The 17577-nt window shown below is 44.1% G+C and overlaps 1 protein-coding gene across 9 annotated transcripts in view; it reads left to right on the forward strand.

Moving 5' to 3' along the window:
* Bach2 (BTB domain and CNC homolog 2) overlaps positions 1–17577 on the forward strand; it is a 353635-nt gene that overhangs the window by 254723 nt on the left and 81335 nt on the right. Inside the window, exon 4 of one of the 9 annotated variants that reach the window (XM_052176181.1) lies at positions 3638–3784. The exons of the other annotated variants lie outside the window; for them this stretch is intronic. The gene's annotated coding sequence lies outside the window, so the exon portion shown is untranslated. The remainder of the gene's footprint in view (positions 1–3637; positions 3785–17577) is intronic. 9 annotated transcript variants of the gene reach the window in all.

Raw genomic sequence — 17577 nt, forward strand, 5'->3', positions numbered from 1 at the left:
AGTCAGAGGTAGGATATGCTCAAATTTCAAGAGAAAAGAGAGGAAAGGGAAGCTGCTTAAGTGGCAGCACAGAGAGTATGGAGCAGGAGGCAGTTTACCAGGAGAATTTTACAGAGATGGGTTAAAAGGAGAGCACACGCTAGGCACAGGTGAAGACAGAAGGAGCCAGAAGATGTGAACATATTGCCAGAGTTAGTTTGAGGCCAGTCAGACCAATTCAGTGAGAAGTAAAAGAAGCCAGTTTGAATCAGTTAGCTTGGAGAAGAGTTTTGAGCCAGAACACCTGAGTTGAACCAGCTAGCCAAAGTCCAGAAAGAACTGGGAAGGGTAAGCTTATCCAGCCATAAGTCTCAGAGGCTGAAAATACTCTAGGCCTAAGTTAGCAGACAGAGGGAGTAAGCCTCAGAGACATTACTACAGGAGAATAAAAGTTGCTTTTACACAAACATAGCTTATACATATAGACAAAAGTCACTTGATCATTGTTATTATTTTATACATGAGACGAAGTTTCTCAGTATCCACTTTTCTTTTTGTGGCACCATATCAGCCCTAAACATGTTTTAGGGTTCAAGGATTTCATTTCTTCAGATTAGGGGAAAACTTGTAGTTGTTAGCTTTAATATTATGTGAATGTTTTTGTAAAGTTGACATTTTAAATAATTTTTCTTAAAAAAAAATCAAAGGACAAAACCACTCAGGAACTTGCAAATATGACACCAAAGTCCATGTGATATTTTTGACCCACACTCTTCAGGTTTGCACATCTGTTCTTTGAAACAGAAACATGATCATTGGCAAGAGACACCTGATGAATCCATCAGTGGATCTTTATGATGTATAGAGGGCCCCTTTTACTGGGCATGAGGACTTGAAAGATAATTTTGAAAGAACAGAGGAAATTTATATTTAGTGTAGCAACATACAGGATAGTCTTATGCATTAGAAGAAAAAACTGGTGGGGCACCATTAAAAACAGTTCTCCGTTTTATAATCATGCGTATGACAGAAAATAACCATTTTTATTGTCACTTAAAGAAGACCTGGAGAACTCCCATTCTGTGATATTGTCAGAAAATGACAATCTTTACCTCTACTCAATTATATGTATAACTCCCTTGTAGAAATGAAGCAGAAGTTACCAGGCTTGAGTGCAGGACAAAGCTATCTCCGTGTGCTCATTCATACCTTTCCTCTTGATGTGTTTTCCCCTCATGCAATGTAGTAGAAACCTAAAGCCAAACACATGTGCACCCCTCTTGTAGCTACCAAATAGCTCTACGACCTTGTGTATATTGCTTACTACCTTCAGGTATGACGTTTCAGTCTTTAAATCAGATCATCTTTAGTCCCTTCTACCACTGGGCTGCACCTCCTGCAGTGAAATCTTGAATCCAGACCCTTGGCATGAGATGAGGAGTCACTGGACTCATCCAGAGGAGATGCAGATCTGCAAGAGGCTCATTTAAATAGTGCTTAGGAGTTAGTCAAAGTGAGTCTTCCTTCTCCTTCTCCCTACTGTCTGAACAGCCATAAAGCAAGATATCTTCTAAACCTCTACTAAAAATATCAAGGAGGGGGGGGTGGAACCAGAGAAAAGAGTGAGTTGAAGAAGTGTATCTGTACGTTTGGTTCTCTTGCACATATCCATGTGAAAAATTCTCTTACACCACTGTGAGGAATGCTGTCAGTTGATAGCCAGTGTCTTTTCCTTCTCTGTGGAATGGAACTCAAAGACATGAGTGGTTTGGTCTATCACAGTATACAAAGCACTCGGAGTCATTAACTAGGTAAACTTTGAGCTCTTCATGTACCATTTGCTCTGCTGTGCTACCAAAAAGAGTTTTAACCTCTAGTGAAAATGTCCTTGACTTACGTAATTACCCAAGGCAGATTACAGGAGACACATATATTTGGGTTCGTAGTCATACAGTGTACATTATATTCCAAATGTGGTTGTAATCATGAGTCTTTATTATAGTGTACGTGCTTGTTTGCATATTTGGGCATGGACCCCTATATATTGTCTCCATTTGATTAGCTGTAAACTGAATGTCAGTAGTGGAGCTGCTTAACTAAAGAAAGAAGCTAATTATCAAAGACTTGGCTTTACTAATGTACTCAGGCTGAAGATGTGTTAGGTGAGAACACGGACAAGCCATCTGATTTGGTTCATTATTATATTTTCAATTATCTTTCACATTCAAAGAGAGACATTAATATAGCTGAGGATGACATAGCAAATTACCACAGCTCTCTAACCCTTTAAATTGCTAATACTGTTGTAATCTGTAATTATAGAAATCAGTGTGAGAATTGTGGCAGTGCATAATTATCTTCCTGATACTTTATTGCTGAATGAATTATTAATCAGAATCAGTCTTGTATAGTATTTGCAGCAACGCAGAATAATGTATAATTAAATTTCATTATTCCTATTTTTGTGTTAATGTTTTATGATGTTGTAATTGATAATTAATTGGCCAAAACTCATACAAGACTTGGAAGTTTCAGGTGGCTGGGAAATGTTCAGTGTGCTGAGTTCATTAGCTAAGTAGAAATAATTTTGTAAAGACCAAGGTGTCTTGTCCAATCTATATGAGAGAGCTCTTAAGAGTGGTGTCTTAATCTTGAGCTTCTCACTTTTTCTTTAAAAAAAGATAAAGCAATAACTGTGAGCTTGTACAAATGATGACAATGACTTGATAGCTTTCAGATTGGGTCCATTTTAAGTGATCAAACATAAGTTGAGAATGTCAGACTAATACAATTGGTAATCGCCTCTCTATATATCAATTTCCATTCTATTCTAATTAAACTGTTCCTCTGCATTATAACGTGAGGAAAAGTGCCACAGCCACAGACTTAGAGGCCTTTTCCTTCTGTTCTTGGCGAGTATAACCCATCACGTAGCACGTCCTTATAAGGAAAGTCTGGTTTAGTCTGTTCCTATTGTTCCAAACACTATATGGCTCTCCTCCTTGCAGACACATAGATTTAGAATCTGAAGGGATTATGAACTTCTCCTTGACTGGCATTCTAAGTAAGAATTCCTGGAGTGAGTTTCTTTTAGAATCCTTTGCAGCCTAGGTAACCAGGAAAAGCTCAGAATCTAAGAATGTCTTTCACCCGGCCTGATTCCTATTGAAAAGATGCATTGTTGGGCATTTTGTGTGCTGTGCTCTTTGATTCAATTTTTAAGAGGCCATGATTCTTCTTGGTTTTCAAAGTATCTACTTTAGAAACATACAGTTTTCTCTTAAGCAGGTGAGCCTATTTTTACATTCCTAGGGATTCTGAAACTTCGTATTAGAGAACTTGATAGTGCATGGTTTTTGTTGTTGTTTGGGGGGGAGGGTCTTTTTCTGAGCAGATTAGAAAACCATTGGGGAGGAACAAAGGGGTTGGGGGATTATTTCTGGGATGGTTGTACTTGACACCACATTCCCAAGAAGATCTCAACTGGATTATTTTATGTTAGTCGCGCTTGGTTCCGATGCCTTACATTCCCGTTTATTCAACAGGAATCTGTCATCACACCATAGGAAAAACACACTTGCTAGATCGTCTTTATTGATTTATTGATCTTGCAATAAAGACCAGCAGCAATCCTCAAATCGTTTCCTCTCCACTCCAGCTCCTCCACGGCCATGCTGATCCCAGGGTATCAGTATTCCAAGACATCACCCCACTAGGCTTGGTCACACTAACCGCCATCTGAACTCTCAGCTGAGGACCTGTGCGACTGTCATCTTCTAAGAGCTGGCGCTGTTGAGTTTGAGGTGTAAGTCTGTGTTTATAAACAGGTGGGGTCATAGTCACCTTTCATAGGCAGGAATGAGGAAGGTATTGGCAGAATAGAACAGTCAAACTATACAAGGATGTGCCTTGTGTGCAAAGAGTGGGTGAAAAGGCTGTATGGTTCATGAGTGGTTGAGTCCTTCCCTTTATGTGACTTTGTATGACTTTACAGTAAAAAGAAATCTGGAGTATGCAGGCCAGAGACTGGAGAGATATAGCTAGAGACGCTGGAGACAACTCATTGAGCAGGCAGTATATGAACAAAGACCCGAAGACTGAGCAATCACTTTCCATCCCAAGGCAGCCTCTCAGTAGACACACGGTCTCTTCGGCAGGTTTTTTTTGGGGAGGGAGGGAGAAGGCAGCCACTTTGGATCAGCTGCTATGGGGGTGAAATGCAGGTTCCTAACCACAGTAGTTACATTAAATGCATATGTGCAATTTGAGAACTGTTGTCATTCAAAGAGATAGGAAATTATCTGCAGAGTCTGAGGTGGGCGGGAGGCAGGGCTACAAGTAAGAACTACAGGTTACAAAAATATAAGCCACTGTGAATCTGAGAATGAAGGGTGGATTTTAAAAGTTGGGACAGTAGGAAAGCTAAACGTGTGAGTTATGTGGCATGGAAGGTTTGTTTTAATAGGATGCTCTGGGTCTCTAACTTTACCACACCATTTTTAAAGCATGGGGGAAAGGAGGCCGAGAAAGCTAAGGGGCCTGTCTGAGGTTCTGCAACAAGTGAGGAGCAGAACTAAAATCCAAGCAGTCTGACTCCAGCCTGTGCCCATAACCACTGCATCCCTCTACAGCGTGTGCAAGCTGTGCTTCATGAGCGCTGCGCTCCTTCTCGGTACATGTCCAGACGCTGTGCATGCTTGTGTGTTAAGTCATTCACTCTGAAAGGCATCTGAATGGTGATGAGGCACCCTTACCCGGAGTTTCCATGGTTTTCTGAGCTGACAGCCTGATCAGCATTCAGACTCAGGCAGGCGGGCCCCAGAGAGAGCACACACATCTCTTCTCATGAAAGAAGAGTCAGGTTTGTATCAATGCAGCAGAGGGAAAGCAGGGGAAGTCTGTCCCAGAGAGGAATATAGAAGGCATGTGTGAGTGATAGGAAGGGATGAATGTTGTAGGAAACATTATTAGATAAACATCCGTGCAAGTTCCGCAACATCCAGGCACTCCTTTTAACATCAGAGAGAAGTAGATCAGGAGTAAGTGTCCATATGAGACCTTCTTGATATAACTGTATAGCTTTAGTCAATCAGTGATAAGTCTGGTCCTGATGTAAGGCCACGTGGTTCATTCAGAGCACTCAGATCCATTGCCTTCTGTGACCTTCACGGTCCCCCAGGGGACATGTGGAAGGCAGGCTACAGTGATGTCATGGCCACAGCTGCCAAGGAGCCTGGGAGCCCACACTTTGTACCATCCTTGTAGCCTTGAACGGAAATTAAACAAACTGGCCTTTAGCCAAGTTAAAGAGAAAGTTCGAGCAAATGAAACAAACACTGTTCGTTCTTCACATGATGCCCACTGACTTTCGTAAGAGAAGTCCTCCATGTGTTCAGAATTACAAATGCATGTACTGTGCAAATGATTGTTTCTCATGATGAGAGTTTGGGACTGAAGGTGTAGCTCAGTGATGGGGCAGTTGCCTAGTACAAAGGACCTCGCATCACATCCCAGCCCCACAAAGAAAAATTAGTGTTTATTTGAGCACTTACTACAAAAGTAAGTAGCATCCTAAATACTCTATTGTTAGAGAGAACAAGTGTGACAGAAGCTAATTAACGCGCCAACATCTGCCATCTAGGAAGTAGACAGGCAGGAATCAAATGGTAACCCTCTGTGTAGGAAAGGAAGGAGAAAATGGGTGCTGTGTGGATTCAGGAATCTAAGCCCCCTCTTACTGCCAGCCCACCCAGACAGTTTTGAGTTACTCATTCCTGACCATTCGGGGAAAGAGTATTTTCTACCTCTGGAACAATGTGACTTTTGACTTTTTGTAAAGCATAAGAAAATAGGGCTCAGAAGATGGCTCTCTGGTCAAGAGCGGTCACTACTCTTATAAAGGGTCTTGGTTTGATCCCCAGTGCCCACCCAAGTTGACTCATAACTGGTTGTAACTGCAGTTCTACGGGGATCTGGTGACCTCTTCTGTCTGAGAGTTACCTCCGTGAGCAAGATGCACATAAATTCATGTAGGCAAACACACACAAACATAAATATTTTAAAATGCTCCTTTCTTTGATACATTTTGCCTTACCCAGAAGATACTCTGTAAGACAGAAATGTGTGAGTTGTGCAGCATGACAGTTTTATTTTAATAGCATTCTCTGAGTCGTGAAGCATCCGTGTCAACGTTTGGTAATAATAATCTCTAAGATGTTACGAACAGTAGGGCAGACACCTGGAAAGCCATGGACATGGTTCCCCATCCTTGCTTTGCTGACCTCAGCTTTTCTCATGCTCTCAGGACAGACTTTCACCTGTGCTCATCTTCTACCTCCTCCGTTTGACCTCCCTTGTGGTGGCAGATAGTCCAAGTCCTTGCATTACGGGATTACAGATTTAACAAACTGCTGGCCCATCTTCACCTTGGGACTTTAATCACTTTTAAGTGGAACAGAAAAAGGAAGTAAGGGAGACAGACATCATCAGAAATCCACAAGCCTTTCTCAGAATCCCGCCTGCATGAGCTTTGGTTAGATGGCGCCTGGTTTGGTATGCTGTGCTCTTATTTCCTTAGTTACCAGGTGAGTCAGGTGCAATCTGAGCCGCCTCCATTCTGCTTGCATTCTGCAGAGGAGATGTTTCAAAACAGTACGTATCCACAAGACCCAGTGGGGCGGTGGGAGCAAGTTCTCATTTGTTCAGAACCTCTTCATTGGCCAGAGGGATGGTTCAGCAGAAAATAAGCCTGTCTTGCAAACCTGGAGACCCAGGAAACCCCCAGATCCCACAGAAGGAGGGAACTGCTTCTTGAAGGTTGTCCACTGACTTCCACATGTTTACACCCAAGCTTGCATGCCATACACACTAATAATACTGATCAATTGCATCAGAACAAAGATGTGAAGAACCTTCTCTGTGAAGGCTGTCTTCCTGCAGCCTTCGCAACCATGACTCTGCCTTGTTTAGCCTTGTAAGCTGCGTGCCCTCTAGGGAGGGAGAAATCAGCATCAGCAGAAATCACGGGAGTGAATAGTCACCTAGCTGCAGATGCTCTTTCTGTGCAGGCAGATCTTTCTCCTTGCTGTGTGTCTGGAGGTGGTCCCGCACACAGAGCAGGACTTAGCTTCAATGATGCAGTCTCCAGCATGCTAAGCATAGTCAGTCGGATCTACCTTTGGCAAGTTCCACATATTAGCACACGTAAGCAGTAACTAGCCTGTGCTAGCCACGGTGACACTGTTAATACTGCCTCTGATGCAAACTCCAGTCTAGTATTGTCACTTGCCTGATGCCTAACCTTTTGGCATTAATTATCATGGTAAATCACTTGAAACAGACTCAATAAAAACAAAATTAGTTTTAATTATAACATCTGAGTGTCTGCTCTCGACCCTATCCTGTTCCCTTCCCCTTATTTTCTCTCCTCTTCTTCATGTCTGGCTCCCCAACATATCTAAAGCCCTCTTAGAACTGAGTTCAGTGTCTCTCTTCCATCTTAGGGCTGACAGTCATGAAGAAGCCAGGATTAGGCAGAATTTGAATTACAGTCCCCCTTTTCCACATTTGACTATCTGTTGTCTTTTCTTAATCTTTGATTGTGTTGTGAGGTTTTTTTTGACTCGGTTCTTTTTTGAGACAGAATAATTTCTGCCGATTCTGGGAACTCCCCTCCCACCCGATGGAGACGTTTTTTGGGGGGAGGAGAAGCGAGCCCCTGGTGAACTGAACCCTCTCTCAGTACAGGTCTGCAGCGCCTTCTATTAAAATGTAAAGTGATCCGTTGAGTCAGCCTCCCTCTGGTTTGACTCAGACGCTTTATGGTGCACTTTGCATGTCATTTCTCTGTAATGATTTCCCCATGGAGAAGGGTGTCTGATAGAATCCAGGCAAGGCTGAAGATTGCTCTGAGTCAAATGGATCTTTTATTCTTTTAGTATTAACCCTTATCTCTCAGTTTCCCGTCCTCAGATTTTCCCTGAAGGAACCTTAATGAAGTAAACAGGCTCCACCACCCTCATTTAGCTTCCTAATCGCTGTTCACAGATTCTTCTCACGTTAACAGCATGAAGCTCTAGGGGAATATTCTGCTGGCTAGAAGGGGACATTGAGGGAATATTCACACAGATGCCCTGATAAAAGGAAAATGTAGAAAAGAGATGACATTTCTCTGCCCTCTAAGAGGCAGCTGCTAATGGGAAGCAGAAATTGAGGTATGAGAAATGAATATAAATGGAGGAAAGATAGAAAAGTGACACCAGAGACAAACCAAATATGACAATTTGGAAAAGAAAAGTGACCAATAGCAGAAAATGTCCTGACCCAGAAGAGTAGACAGAGTGCCACCTGCACCCTCAGATGGGGGCACTGCCATGAAAGAACGACAAAGGGGAAGGGATGGAGGGAGAGACAGACTGAGAGACAGAGACAGACAGACAGAGACAGAGAGAGAGAACACCAGCCATCAGAGAGGACGAACGGGGTAGGCAGCTACTTACCCCCCTGAGTTCCTTCCCAGATCCACAGCCCTCTGCCTCCACCGCCCTCCGTTGCCCAGCCAGAACTATCACCCAGCCATCACTGCCCGTGACCACTCATGTTGGACTGCCTGGCATAAAGAGTCTTCACCTGACAATGTCAATGCCTGCATTCATTTGAGAGTTAGTTGATGCCCCATCTTACCGTTCAGCGCAAGCTGTGGCCTTCTCCCTGCCTCCTAAACGGTGTCATTTCACCTGGTATCACTGCGCAGAGCTGCGGAAGGAAGAGAGGAGCACCATCCTCTTAGACTACTAAGACTATGCTGCCACTGAGTCTGGCCCTGCCTCCCAGGTCACAGGTTGAGGTGGGAAGAGAACGCATTCCTCAGTCCACTGGGTATTGTGCTTTGCTAATGTGAAATTGGCTTCTGAATCATCTTTTCTTTGGACTGACTTGTTTATAGGCAAGGAGGTTCACAACATCACTGAGAATCTCTCTCCCTCCCTCTCTCCCTCTCTCCCTCTCTCTCTCCCTCTCCCTCTCTCTCTCTCTCTCCCTCCCTCCCTCTCTCCCTCCCTCTCTCCCTCTTCTCTCTCCCTCTCTCTCTCCCTCCCTCCCTCTCCCTCCCTTTCCCTCCTCCCTCCCCCTTCCTCCCTCTCCCTCTCTCTCCCTCCCTCTCCCTCTCTCCCTTCCTTTCCCTCTCTCTCTCTTCCTCTCTCCCTCCCTCTCCCTCTCTCTCCCTTCCTTTCCCTCTCCCTCTTCTCTCTCCCTCTCTCTCTCCCTCCCTCCCTCTCCCTCCCTTTCCCTCCTCCCTCCCCCTTCCTCCCTCTCCCTCTCTCTCCCTCCCTCTCCCTCTCTCCCTTCCTTTCCCTCTCTCTCTCTCTTCCTCTCTCCCTCCCTCTCCCTCTCTCTCCCTTCCTTTCCCTCTCCCTCTTCTCTCTCCCTCTCTCTCCTCCCTCCCTCTCCCTCCCTCTTCTCTCTCCCTCTCTCTCCTCCCTCCCTCTCCCTCCCTTTCCCTCCTCCCTCCCCCTCCCTCCCTCTCTCTCCCTCCCTCTCTCTCCCTTCCTTTCCCTCCCCCCCTCTCTCTCCCCAGCTCACATCAGATACATAATAGCATTCTCCATCCAACCAGTTACACTGGCATTGATACATCTACCTTTCTTTTAAGAACTGTGCTGAGAAATGCTACTTTCAAGACTCCAAAGCTCTTATACTTTGATAGAAACACAGACAATCTAACTAGGAAGATTTAGAGTTCACCTTATTCTTCATCCTACAAATAAGAAAATGGAGATACACAAACTGATTTGGCTTTTGTGGGACAGGAAAGAATGGGATCTCTAAAAATATGGTGGAACAGATGCTGGTGATCCTGGATCCTAGTGACTTCTACTTGGGGAGAGACTTTGTTTTTGTAAAATTAATTGTAGATACAAAAAGAAGAAGAGAAGGAGGGGGAGGAGGTGGAGGAGGGGCAGGAGGAAGCCCCATGCTAGTTTGCTCCAATAACAGACATTTATTTCTCAGTGGGGTGGGGTGGAAATTGGGAACCAGGGTAGCAGCAGGCTAGGTTCTCGTAGAAGCTCTTACTGGTTAAGAGAGCCATCATCCAACTGTGGCCATGTCGTAGATAGTGAGCAATCCCTTGTAGTGCCGCTAACCCTGCTCCTGAAGACTCCATCATGAAAACGTTATCTGATTACCTCCCAAAGCCCTACTCTAAGATCATCATGCTGAGGGTTAGGGCTTCAATATGTGAATCTGTTGGGAATATCGGTAGTTTACTCCAGAATACTGCATATCACTGGGTGTTTAAGATTTGTTCATTTTTAACACAATAATAGAATTGTATTATATTTTATGTATATTATAAGTTTGTGTGTTATATTATAATTTTTACATTGCTTCTGTAGGCTAACACTAAGTGTTAGGTTTGTGACATTAATCTGCATGCTACATGTGCCTCTAATTTGCTGTTATTCCATGATATAAATATATAAATACTGTATACCTCAGTGCTACTGGCAGACATGACATTGTTTCTACTAGAGGATTATTATAAATAATGCTGCCGTGAATGGTCTTATACAGCGCTGCACTTAGGATCCTGAGAGAATCTCTACTGTAACCTAGGAATAGAATTGGTAACTCATGCATTCCTTCGACTTCGCTAGATAATGCAAGTCATTCCCGGAGATACTGAGACAACTCTCTTCAAGCAAGAACTCCTGTTGCTTCACAGAATCATAAACTTAATCTTGTCAGACTCTACTTCTTTCCAAGCTGGTGGTTATGGCTGCCTTTAATCCTTTATTCTCTTTATCTGGAGCCACTACAGTCTGCCTTGGCAGGGTGGGATGGTTTCCAGGTCAGCATCTTTGTCAGGTTCTGCTGCTTCACTCAGATTATTTTAAAGATGAAAAGTTAGAATGAGTCGCCACTTTCTCATTGGCTACTTTGGAGTTTAGAATATTTTTTATTTTCATCTGGACAAAAGAGAAAAATGAACCAACCACCAAAGATGCACGGTTTCTCATGCTTCGTCTGTGTTCAAATCTGGGTGGATTTCTCAGCTGTGCAGTTAAAAAAATCATTGTCACAAGGGGGCTTGTGGGAGTGGGTCCGAGTGCCTCCTCAAAGGCCAAGGAAATGGGCGTTTATACTGAACTTGGGAACCTTGGAGAACTATGAGGACTTGGTGATCCAACTGCCATATCTCCAGTCTTAGCAGTGCCCTTAAATCTCAGTTCCCTTGGTGCTAAGCAGAAGGCAGGCAGATGGGGGCTTTGGGGAAATCAAGCAGAGGAACATTTTAGCTGTTCCACGCCGGGCCCTCCCGTTAGCTGTCTGAGGCACTAGCAACATTAAGCGACAAGCGCTCACTTTTGCATTAGGAAAGACTGAAGTTGAACTGCCTTCCACTTCAGTGGGAAGTTTGACGTGCTTAGAAAGTGTTTCCATCCAGCAGTACCACCAACTGTCTCAGTGGCGCTCTGCGCTCTCCATAGAATCCCCATAGGCTTGCTAACTTTCTCCTTTAAAAACTAACTCTTACGGATTCATAGTAAATAACTTTTTAAATGCTTGATAAAAGCACAAGCTCACTCGGCAATTACTAAATAATTTAGCATCTGATTCACAGAAGTATTTACTTAATGCACTGTCTCTGGGAGGGATGCGGAGGCACGCCGAGTGAAGTGGCTCATAATTTACTCCTTTTCTTCACCCGTAAGGCATATTAATTTTTTTTTCATCCCAAGCATTCTAGACATGACAGGTTGTCTGTAAAATTTAACATTCTACTTTTTTTTTGTGAATTGCAGCTTTTCCGATTTCCCACTGTGGATTTTTTAACTTTGTGAATTATACTTTTAACCCAAGAACTGTTAGACACTTTACTATCTGAATCTGATTCAGTAATGAATGAAGAGTGGGTAAGCTCCTAAGTGAGTCTGCATTCATTAAGATGGCATGCTTGACTGAGAAGAGTGTGGCCTCCGTAGCTTCTTTTGAGGGGATGAACATGCCCTGATAATATAGTGGTAATTAGCTTCTCCTGCCGAACCATATGAGTAAATGATTGGGGTGTGTGCGTTGTGCACATGTGCAGCTGGGGTTTTTGGCATACTCGAAGAATGCGATCAGCCAAAACCCCAACCAGAGCCTTTGGAAAGCTTCCCCACAATCTGACTTCAGCTAATGTCTACATGCTTTAACACACTGTCTGCTGCTTAGAGTAACGACTGGCTGTCAGACTCCTGCATGCTATTCTGGGACCCTTGCTCCCCGCACCGCACCGTGAAGGGGTTCATTCTTAGATCCTGTGATCCCTGCTGATTTGTTGCAATAGGCAGCAAGTGTTGCTTAATTAACATTAGGAACGAGGGTGAAACAGAAAGCAGAGTGCCCGGTTCTGCAAGGGAGGAAGAGCCAATGGCAGATGAGAGTTCACAGAACACGCGTGATGGCGAGGGGTGAGAGGGCTGCAGAAACAGGGTCCCATTGTGCGTGAGGAGAGCCGGGCAGGGTGAATGGATACAGTCAGCGGTGTGAAGAACAATAGCAAGACAGCGACAGCGGGACAACTGCAGCAGGAAGAGCTATCCAGGAATCGGGTAGCCGCATCCAGAAGAATCACTAAATAAAGGTCTAGCAACTGTTTCCTGATAATGGATTTCAGTGTTCCGCCTTGTGTGCTGGTTAGCTTTTATGTCAGCCTGACACAGCTAGAGTCACTTTGGAAGAAAATACTTCAATGGAGAAAATGTCCCCATCAGACTGCCCTGTGAGCACGCCTTCATCAATGAGATGTGGCTGGGCCCCTCCCTCAGGGCCAGAGAGACCCCTGAGTGGGTGATAGAAGAAAGCAGGCTGAACAAGCCCTGAGGACCAAGCCAGTGAGCAGCAGGCCCCCATGGCCTTCGCTTGAGCACCTGCTTCCAGCTTCCTGCCCTGACATTCCTCAGTGATAAACTAATGTGGAAATAACAGTGAAATAAGCCCTTTCTTCCTTGGGCTGCTTTCTTCATGGTGGTTTTGTTTGTTTGTTTGTTTGTTTGTTTGTTTGTTTGTTTGTTTACAGCAATAGAAACCTAACCAAGACATCTAGCGTGCAGAAGACCCTGGGTTCATTTCCTGGCACCACCCCAAATAGACTTCACTTTATACTGTTTGCTGAACACAAATTTAATACTGTTTAAACGTCCTCGCATCTCACTTGGTGGGTTTAGCCAGAAGAGCAGATATGTGACTTTCCTAACATACTTTGCCAACTGGGACTCCAGATATGGCCACATCCTTTCTTTTCAAAAGCCAGTTCTCTTAGGAAAAGGCTGGGTCCCCAAGCTCAAGACTTCCCCCTCCCCCATCTGTCTGGGAGCTCCGCAGCCTTGCTTGAATCCTGGAATATGATAATCCACCCTCTGCCTTGTTTTGCCGCTGTTAATGGCTGCAGCTTCCTCATGGGACATGATTTCGTCGTCCTCTCCAAAGTGATTAGGTCCTCGGTCAGGCCTCAGTGGAATCTCAGCTGAATTTCCCTGGTGACATATCTTCAGTTCCTAGCTGCCTGCTTAGGCGATGCTCCCAGAACCAACCCCCAGGTTAAGGTCTGAAGCCACCAACAGCATCCCTTCTCCGTGTTGATCCCAGAGGCTCTCTGCACTTGAGTTCCTGTTTCCTAAAAGAAACTTCTGGTTCAAGAAAGTTGTTCCTAATTTGGGATCTGCAAAGAAGGAGAGGAGTCCTGCTTTCTCTTGCATCCCTACAGAAACCTTTGTACACCATCTACTTCATTTCTTAGAACCACCTCTTCAGAGACAAGTTTTTATTTGATGCAACTTCTATGACAGTTAAACTGCACTCGTAAATTGTCTTCAAAGGGCCTAATTAAGATAGTTTCTGTCGACTACAAGGGAACATCCCCCCCCTCTAAATCACTTGGGTCCATTTCCCTCACAGCCTCCTGGGCTGCCATAGGATTTTAGAGCTGCGAGATTACAGCTGGACTTGTGATCGTGCTTCACGTTTTGTAATCCTGGACTCAGACAGAGTGAAGCAGTTTGCCCACATCCACAGAGCAGGTCGAGCCGCGGCTGAAGCAGGGGCCACTGCTCTCTCCCCACACCTTACTTCCATTGCTCTCTGGAGTCTCGTCCTTTCCATATTTCACTCCACTTAAGGCCTTGTATTCTGCAAAGCAAAACCCTCTCTCAGTGCAGTTACAGTGATAATAGACTACTCATAAGAAAATTTGAAAAATGACATACTCTTCATTAATCCCTTCTTCTGGTGGCTTTAGTGTGTCAGTCATCTGTTTCCTAGGGTATCAGTTGCTCTACCAGGTTTTCAGTCTTGCATGCTACATATAACCTGTTATATTTTCTTTCCCTTTTTATTATTATTTTTTTATTCGATATATTTTTATTTAAGTTTCAAATGATTTCCCCTTTTTGGCCCCCACTCCCCGAAAGTCCCATACGCCCCCTTCCCTCCCCCTGTTCTTCCACCCACCCCTTCCCACTTCCCTGTTCTGGTTTTGCCCTATACTGCTACACTGAGTCTTTCCAGAACAAGGGGCTACTCCTCCGTTCTTCTTGTACCTCATTTGATGTGTGGATTATGTTTTGGGTATTCCAATTTTCTAGGCTAATATCCACTTATCAGTGAGTACAAAAGATTGATCTTTTGAGACTGGGTTACCTCACTTAGTATGATATTTTCCAGCTCCATCCATTTGCCTAAGAATTTCATGAATTCATTGTTTCTAGTGGCTGAATAGTACTCCATTGTGTAGATATACCACATTTTTTGCATCCATTCTTCTGTTGAGGGATACCTGGGTTCTTTCCAGCTTCTGGCTATTATAAATAGGGCTGCTGTGAACATAGTGGAGCATGTAACTCAATGCAACGTGAAGACCAGTAGAAAAACCAAGCGCTATAGGGCCAGAGGTAATGACTTGAGAGTGGAGAAGTCAGGACTGAGACTATATGGTGGATAATAAAATTCTGGAAATGGATGCTAATTAGAAGACAGCAGAGGCTGGACAGGTGGCTCAGAGCTAAGAGCACTTGCTGCTCTCAAGAGAGAACCTGAGTTTGGTTCCCAGCACCCATTAACCGTGGATCATAACTGCCTGTTAATCTAACTCCAGGAGATCCAGTGCTCTTTCCTGGCCTCTCTGGGTACCTGCATTGTATGCACACACCCACATGTCTTAGTTACAGTTTCAATTGATGTAACAAATGCACCATGACCAAAAAGCACTTTGGGTAGGAAATGGATTATTTAGTTTACATTTCCACATTGTAGTTCCTCATCAAAGGAAGTCAGGACAGGAACTCAAGCAAGACAGGTACCTGGAGGCAGGAGCTGATACTGAGACCGTGAAGAGGTGCTGCTTACTGGCTTGCTGCCTGTGGCTTGCCCAGCCTGCTTTCTTATAGAACCCAGAACCACAGGGATGGTACCGCCACAATGGGCTGGACCCTCCCCCCATCAATTACTAAAGAAAATGCCCTACATCTGATCTTATGAAGGCATTTTCTCAACTGAATTCCCTTCTTTCAGATAACTCTAGCTTGTGTCAAGGTGACATAAAACTAGACCTATGCAGACATACATAATTTAAAATAAAATAAGTCTTTTTTCAAAGAAAGGCAGTGAAAAATATGTGTGTTCTTTACTCTGTAATAAAGAATTTACTAGCAATTTCCTAGTATTAAACAGACACCAAGAGACCTTGATTTTATCACATGTTTTAGGATTATTTCATTTGAATTGTGTCAGTTATAATGTTATTCTTCTGATTTTATTGATTGTGGATAAACAACTTTACAGATACTTTGTTTTTGTTTTTATTTTTTTTGAATGCCAAAGAACTAATGTATTTTCCTCACAAAAACTTTTTGTAATTAGGTTTTGAGAAAAAAACACCACTTATAGCAGAGTGTAGTTTACACTGTATTGTTAGCAGTGTGATAAGTAATTGCTTGTGAAGTATGAGAAATTAAAACTAATAAGCTGAGTGTCGTTGAGATGGCTGGAGTGGGGGGGTCAGGGTGCTTCCCTTGGCCACCCTGGAGAGGACTGACACCTGTAAGTTGTCCTCTGACCTCCAGTATGTGCAATGGCACATTCTCACACACACATGCACACACACAATAAACAAATGTTTAAAACCTCTTTTAAAAAATAAACTCAGAAATTTTGCTTCTAGCCAAAATTGAGCAATGGGTGTTTTATTTATACTTCCACCTGAGTAACTCTTAATATAAAATATGAAATAAGGCTTTGAATACATCCAGAGGCCTGAGCAATGCTCGGCTGGCACAGTAAGTGGCATGCAAGTGTTGAGACCCGAGTTTGAGGTGCAGAACGTGTGCGTAGAAGCTGGGATGGCTGAAGATGGGGTTTGTCTGGGAAAGGTGCTGCTGATTAGAACATTAGGTTTGGTTCCCAGGACTGTGTAAAATCAGGTGTGGTATTGCATGCCTGCAATCCAAGCCCTTGGCCGGCCAGAGCAGAAGGAGCAAAAGCCTGTTACACATAAGAGAATTAGCAAAAAAAAAAAAAAAGGCAACCGGGCTGGCGCATGCTTGCAATCTCAGTGCTGGGCATCTAGAGACAAGCGAACCCCGGGGCTCACTGGCCAGACAAATCAGTGATCTCTAGGACAATGAGACACAGAGAGAGAGAGAGAGAGAGAGAGAGAGAGAGAGAGAGAGAGAGAGAGAGAGAGAGAGAGAGAGGAAAGGGAGACAGACACACAGAGAAAGACAGACAGACAGACACAACGTGTATGACTCCTTATGAACAACACTTGAGGTTGTCTTGTGGCCTCTTTGTGAGCATGAACATGCACACATGAGCATGAACACACATATCAGTGACATTTCACATTAGAGATTAGACGGCAAAGAATAGCAGCCCCCCAAAGACAGCAAAGGCTCCAACGCCAGAACACTGCTTTGAGAGTTTGAAGACCATGGAGCAAAAGGAAAGCAAGGCATTTTGACTCTAACGTCAAGTGGACAGAGCTCAGTGTCTGGATACATGGTTGTGGCCAGACAGAAAACAGTGGAGCAGAGAACAGAGCTGCACCGAGGACCCCAAAGGGTGCAGAAAATCTCCCTTCAGTGCTCCTCAGAGGTCTGCTGAGCTCACGAATGCAAACAGGCTTCCAGGGCTTCCCTGGAGAGGTAGCTTAGTGTTCAGGAAGTCTGGGGTTAATGCCTGTCTGTTCTTCATAGCCAGACCGCAAGCCCCAGAGTGAACAGCCTTGAAGTACAGAGCTCACAAGTGTCATGGATGGAGTGAGGAGAAAGGCGTCCCCGACTGCACGCTCTTCTTCATACAATCTCGAATGCACAATCTGAAAGGTTCAAACTGCTTCCCAGAACCTAATCTCTGTCCTGCAACAAAGCTTAGAACTTTGTCATAACCCAAAATATCCATTATCTTAAAAAATTTAGCCCATAATGTAACTGGCTGATTGGCATCCAGCCAAGTATGTTCAATAATTCAAAGAAAGGAGGGTTGTAGTGGGGGGATCTGAGCCAGAGCCCATGCACGTTCCAAACACCATGCAGTAGTGATTGTGATTTTTGTTTCATG

This window comes from Apodemus sylvaticus, chromosome 3, assembly GCF_947179515.1.
Source record: "Apodemus sylvaticus chromosome 3, mApoSyl1.1, whole genome shotgun sequence".
NCBI lineage: Eukaryota > Metazoa > Chordata > Mammalia > Rodentia > Muridae > Apodemus > Apodemus sylvaticus.